The sequence below is a fragment of the Nicotiana attenuata genome, unplaced genomic scaffold (genome assembly GCF_001879085.1).
Source record: "Nicotiana attenuata strain UT unplaced genomic scaffold, NIATTr2, whole genome shotgun sequence".
Lineage (NCBI taxonomy): Eukaryota > Viridiplantae > Streptophyta > Magnoliopsida > Solanales > Solanaceae > Nicotiana > Nicotiana attenuata.
In genome coordinates this window covers 24,457-29,919 of record NW_017675030.1, presented here as the reverse complement: position 1 = coordinate 29,919, position 5,463 = coordinate 24,457, and the positions used below count along the sequence as shown (strand labels likewise).

Sequence of the window (5,463 nt, the reverse complement as noted above, 5' to 3'; positions counted from 1 at the left end):
GTTCACAGATGGCTGAGACCCATTTCCCCTACAGAGATTACTTCTGGCTTGACAAGCTACTATAGGCATTTGTGTACAATTCTCTAGAATAGCAGCACCACTCACCAAGTTAACATAGAAAATCGCTAAATTTCAGTGGATGGAGAAATGTACAATGAGAAAGCACGTTTGACAACTACACTAATATTAGCCTTATTCCAATAGGCTCTAGAGAATTCACGATGTTATGCGATACTTCGATGGTAGGATTAGAATATTTTCTCATGCAAAATAATCGCGTGATAGCCTATGCTCCAAGGAAATTGAAGAAGCTCAAGTCGTATTATGCCATTCATGATTTGGAGATGGTCATATTGGTATTTCCTTTTAAGATTTAGAGACACTATTTATACGAAGAAACCTATGAGATTTATACCTAGCACAAGAGCCTGAAGTACATTTAAAACCAACAGAGATATAAATATTTAGCAATGTTGATGGAGGGAACTACTGAAGATATAATTGTACTGTTTTGTACTGTTCGGGAAAGATAAATATTATAGCTTATGCCAAAAAAACTATGGGTGATTTGACGCATTTAGCTCCAGTAGAGATACTTCTGGACGAAGATATGTCTAAACTAGAGGGTACACGTATTAGATTCAATGTGAAAAATAATAATTCAAACACATTATTGGCTATTGGTCAAGCCCGATGTAGAGTGTAAAAAGGCTAGACAATACGAGGATAAACGACTGTTTAATTACCGAGATTGGTTTCTAGCTGGTAAAAGCAAGGATATAACTGTTAATAGTGAGGGTATTCTTCGACTAGGTAATTAATTATTTGCAGAAAACATATATGGGTTGAGACAAGCTATTCGTGATGGAGCTCACAACTCTAGATACACTGTATATCTCAGGTCTATAAGATGCACCATGACTATAAAAAAAATTTGATTGGTTGGAAAAGAAAGAAGGAAAAAAAATCCGTTAACTTTGTTTCTAACTATTTGACATGTCAGTATGTTAAGGCAAGCACTTGTGACTCACATGCCCACTAAAACTACTTAAGACACTGAAGTGGAAATACAACAGACCAATACATTGTATGACTAAATTACTCAAGCCATTAGAGGTATGATTATATGTGGGAAAGTTATAAATTGGCTTACCAAGTAGCCACGTTTCTTGCTAGTCAAAACCTCTTATAGTGAGGTAAAATATGCATTGATATACATGAACAGAAAGTTATCTGACTCAATAGAGCTCTATTGTCTATCAGATCTAATAGAGGATCACATTCACTTCACGATTTGAAAATCTTTTCGAGAAATATTGGGTACACGAGTAGATCTTAATACTAGTTTTATGGCACGCAAACGAAAAGTCCAAATGTGCTATACAAATCTTGGAGGATATGTTGAGAGATTGTATTCTTGAGTTTGGATATAGTTGGGACGCTTATCTACCTTTAGCTGAATTTGCTTACAATAATAGCTTCCAGTCCAGTATTAAGATGGCATCGTACGAAGCATTATATGGTAAAAGATGTCGTTCTCCTAGCGGAAGGTTGAAGCTGGTGAGATTAACTTATTGGGACCCGACTTAGTGCAAGAAGCTATTGACAAGGTTCAATTGATCAGACCACGATTGCTCACAGTTTAAAACAGACAAAAAAATCTTATGCGGATAAGAGAAGAAGAGACTTAGTGTTCACAAATGGAGACAGAGTGTTCATAAAGGTATCTCCTATGAAGGGCGTGATGCGATTCAGAAAAAGAGGTAAGTCGAGCCCGAGGTTTATAGGTCAGTATGAAATACTTGACCGTGTGGGAGCTGTGGCATATCGTTTGGAACTTCCTCCTTAGTTATCTAATATTCATTAGTGTTTCATGTCTCCATGAAAAACAAATGTATATCAGACTCCTCTCAAGTACTTGAAGCACCTGCTATACCGCTTGATGAGAAGTTATCTTACGAGGAAGAATCGATGGCTATTGTTGATAGGCAAGTAAGAAAGCTACGATCAAAAGAAATTGAGTTCGTAAAAGTCTTATAGTGAAATCACACAGTTGAAGAAGCTAATTGGGAAGTAGAAAAAGATATGCAAGCGAAGTACCCCCATTTGTTCAGTCTATAGGTATGTACCTGAGCTAAATTCGGGGATCGAATTTTTATAAGGTGGGGAGGATGTAATAATCCATAACTATATATTAGGATATATTGAATATTTAGTAAATATTTTAAGTAAAAAAAAGGAGTAATAAACTAATAAAACAAAATAAAACAAAACAAAACAAAAAAGAAGAAAAAAAAAAAGGAATGGACAAAAAAGGGCGGAAGCCCACTGGAACAAAAAGAAGAAAAGGGGTTAAGGATAGGGAGACCCAGCAATTGCTGCTAACAAGGTTTAGAAGAAGAAAAAAAAAACAGAAGATAAGGAGGAGGAAAGGCAATAACCAAAGTACACAAGGAGAGTTGGGGAAAAAGCTGGTGTCGCAAAAAGCAAGCTTTTTCCAGCCAATTTTTGTTTCAAATTTCAAGGTACTTTATTTCACTAATTTGAGAATATATCTTAATGATTGGAGTTAAATAATGATATTGGCTAAAAGTGAGTGAAAACAAGAAAGAATATGTAAAACTTTTGTATCTTTAGCAATCTGTGGAGGAGTCATGAATGCTTATAAAGAACTTTATAGCAAGTACTATTCTTGCCCTCCTAACGAATTGAATTCTTATTCATTTAGAGATTGTAGTAACAATGTAAAGCAAGATATAAAAATATGATTCATCTTTCTTTTCATTGAAATACGCCTGTATGAATTGACAGAGAGTCAATAGTTGTATTCCAAGAAAAAAATAAAATAAGTGAATTAATTAAACTTAACAGAATTTAACCAATTGTATTGGTAGTACGTAAGGTTGATATATAGATTGGTTTTATGATAGTATAGGTAGTTGGAGAAGTTGTACGGATTGCTCGCGCGTTTGGTATTTCGGCACAAGTATTGTGAGTAGTAATCTTATCACAATTTGTGTTTTCATAACCTGCATGATATATATATGATTTTGAAAATAAATATGTTACCGATGCTTTGAAATTGCATGTGGGACAAGTCTTTTACTTGATATGGTACCGAACAGTTTACTTGAGATGTTTACTGGTTAATCTGAATGTTTTCACCGTTACTAGATATGTTTTACCGTTACTTGAGATGTTACAGTATTTAAATTATTATCACTGTTACTAGACATATTTTACTATTACTTGAGACATGATTACTATTACCAAAATAAAATTATAAGATGTGATAAGAAATGATATGCCCTTTATTATTTTTAAAATACTTTTGTACGAGTATTTACTGCTTACAAGAAAGAGTATAAATGGGAGGAGACTTTGAAGGATCCCGTAGCTAATGGCGGGTTCGTTAGACCTGGTGTACCTTGTATTTACAGATTACCGATTACAGTTATAGCCCTCACTAGTGGGAAGGTAGAACTAGCATATAGTTACAGTTTTTCCCTCGAGTAAGGACCTACAGTTAAATTTGACTCCTTTTATGAAGGGGTCCACACAATGATACAGCTTACATGATCCTTTATTGGAAACCTCCAAAACCTAAAGATTTGCTATGAGACACTGCTTACCGAGTTTGTTATCGAATTGTTAAATTGATTTCTGTTACAGGAAACACATGATAAGACCGATTATTATTTCTGAAAGGGCATTCTTATGATATTTTCTGTATAATATACTAGCATATTTTCTGACTTGTCCCCGAATAAAAACGGTTGTGGTTAAGTGTTATTACTCACTGAGCTAGCGACTCACTCCCTGCAATTTTTTTTACAGAGACAGCAGTTGACGCGAGCGAGGATTTCGCTAATTATAGTACACGAGTTGATAGTTCCTGGTGAGCCCCGCAATTTTTCGCGTGGGTGATGAGTTTATTTATTCATTATCGTCCTTCCTTATGAACTCTTAGAGTTGCTCCATAGTCATTTTTATTAGAGTCATGAGTATTCATTCGTTATATTGGACTAGTTACTAGTATTGGACTTCTTTTCGTATTTTTGAAATGGGTTTAGTATTATTATGTTGATAAGGTTGGTAATGATGGTAAAAACTCATTTTTGGTTAGTTGATGAAGATTATGAATGATTTAGGTGAATATTGGGTTGTTGTGTTGGTAATTTCTAAGACAGGTTTATTTTTGGATAGTCCTAAGACTGGGAAAACTCTGTCCGATTTTCTGTAAAACACCGAAGAGGCTTACTTGGGAGTACTTGCTCCTAAGTACCGGTCATGATCCTAAATTGGGTCGTGACATTCACGATGATATTATTCAAGTCCCACCGAATGAACTCAATGTGACCAGTTCCCCTTGGCCGTTTGAGGCTGGGGGCATGGATGTCATTGGCCCTATTGAGCCTGCCACATCGAATGGGCATAGATTTATCTTTGTAGCTATTGATTATTTTACAAAGTGAGTAGAAGCCTCTTCTTACAAGTTGTTGATACCCAATTATTCCCTATAATATTTTCAAAACTATTCATTGGTATCAATTAGTAATTTTCACACAAATTCTGCATTTTTATAAGATTTTAATTGATTTATTCCAGTATTTTATTTATCAAAAAAATCACTGATTGCATCACAAATTATTTTATAATAATTTTGTGACTTAATTTCATCATTTGCATTTGTTCTAAGTTTCAATTATTGCACAAATAGCCACATTTTTACTTTTTAGGTTACAATTGCAATTACTTTGCAATTATAGCCCATGCATGCATTATTACATTATTTTACCTGGAAATAGCCTTTTATATTTTTAGAATATTAAGTAGTTATTTCAAAACATTTCTAGGCATGAAAATCATTTTTTAATTCATTAACTAGTTTTAAAAAATTATTTTTATCAATTAAATGAGTATTTAACAAATGACCCCTTTTATTTCAGACCTAGCCTAATTAAATGGCTCAATCCCAATTCAATTAAAATTAGCCCAAACACAACCAGGCCCAAATATGACCTACCCGACCCAATACCCCACTCAATCCTGACCGTTGATCATTCAGATCAACGGTCCACATTTTCCTTACCTTAATTAAACCTAGACCAAACCCCCCAAACCACTCTCATTCACTCCTCTCACCCGCCGTCACCCCTTCCCTCTTCTCTCAACTCTCTCGACTGAACCTTAGTTCTAAAACACCGTCACCGGCATGTATCTCAAGCTTGTGATGTTTCCATGTCTTCTCCGGCCGGTCCTGGCCTTCTACGCACCATGGCTCCTTGACTTCCTAGATCCTTGAGATGATCTGGGGGAACCCAAGTGGTTCTGGTTCGACACTTTGCTTACTAGTGTGACGATCCGGCACGTCGTCTCATGAGTTACCGCTCCATTTTTCCCCATTTCTGCTTCTTTATGCTTCGTTATCCGTGTTTTATGTGGTTGAGTTGATTGGGTTGA

General features: G+C 35.4%; 1 long non-coding RNA gene across 1 annotated transcript; it reads left to right on the top strand.

Moving 5' to 3' along the window:
* The first annotated feature begins 2,332 nt into the window (after nucleotides 1–2,332).
* On the top strand, nucleotides 2,333–4,185 carry LOC109219576. Its single transcript, XR_002066956.1, has 3 exons — nucleotides 2,333–2,525; nucleotides 2,936–2,991; nucleotides 3,838–4,185. It is a non-coding gene; the product is annotated as an uncharacterized LOC109219576 (long non-coding RNA).
* The last annotated feature ends 1,278 nt before the right edge of the window (nucleotides 4,186–5,463 follow it).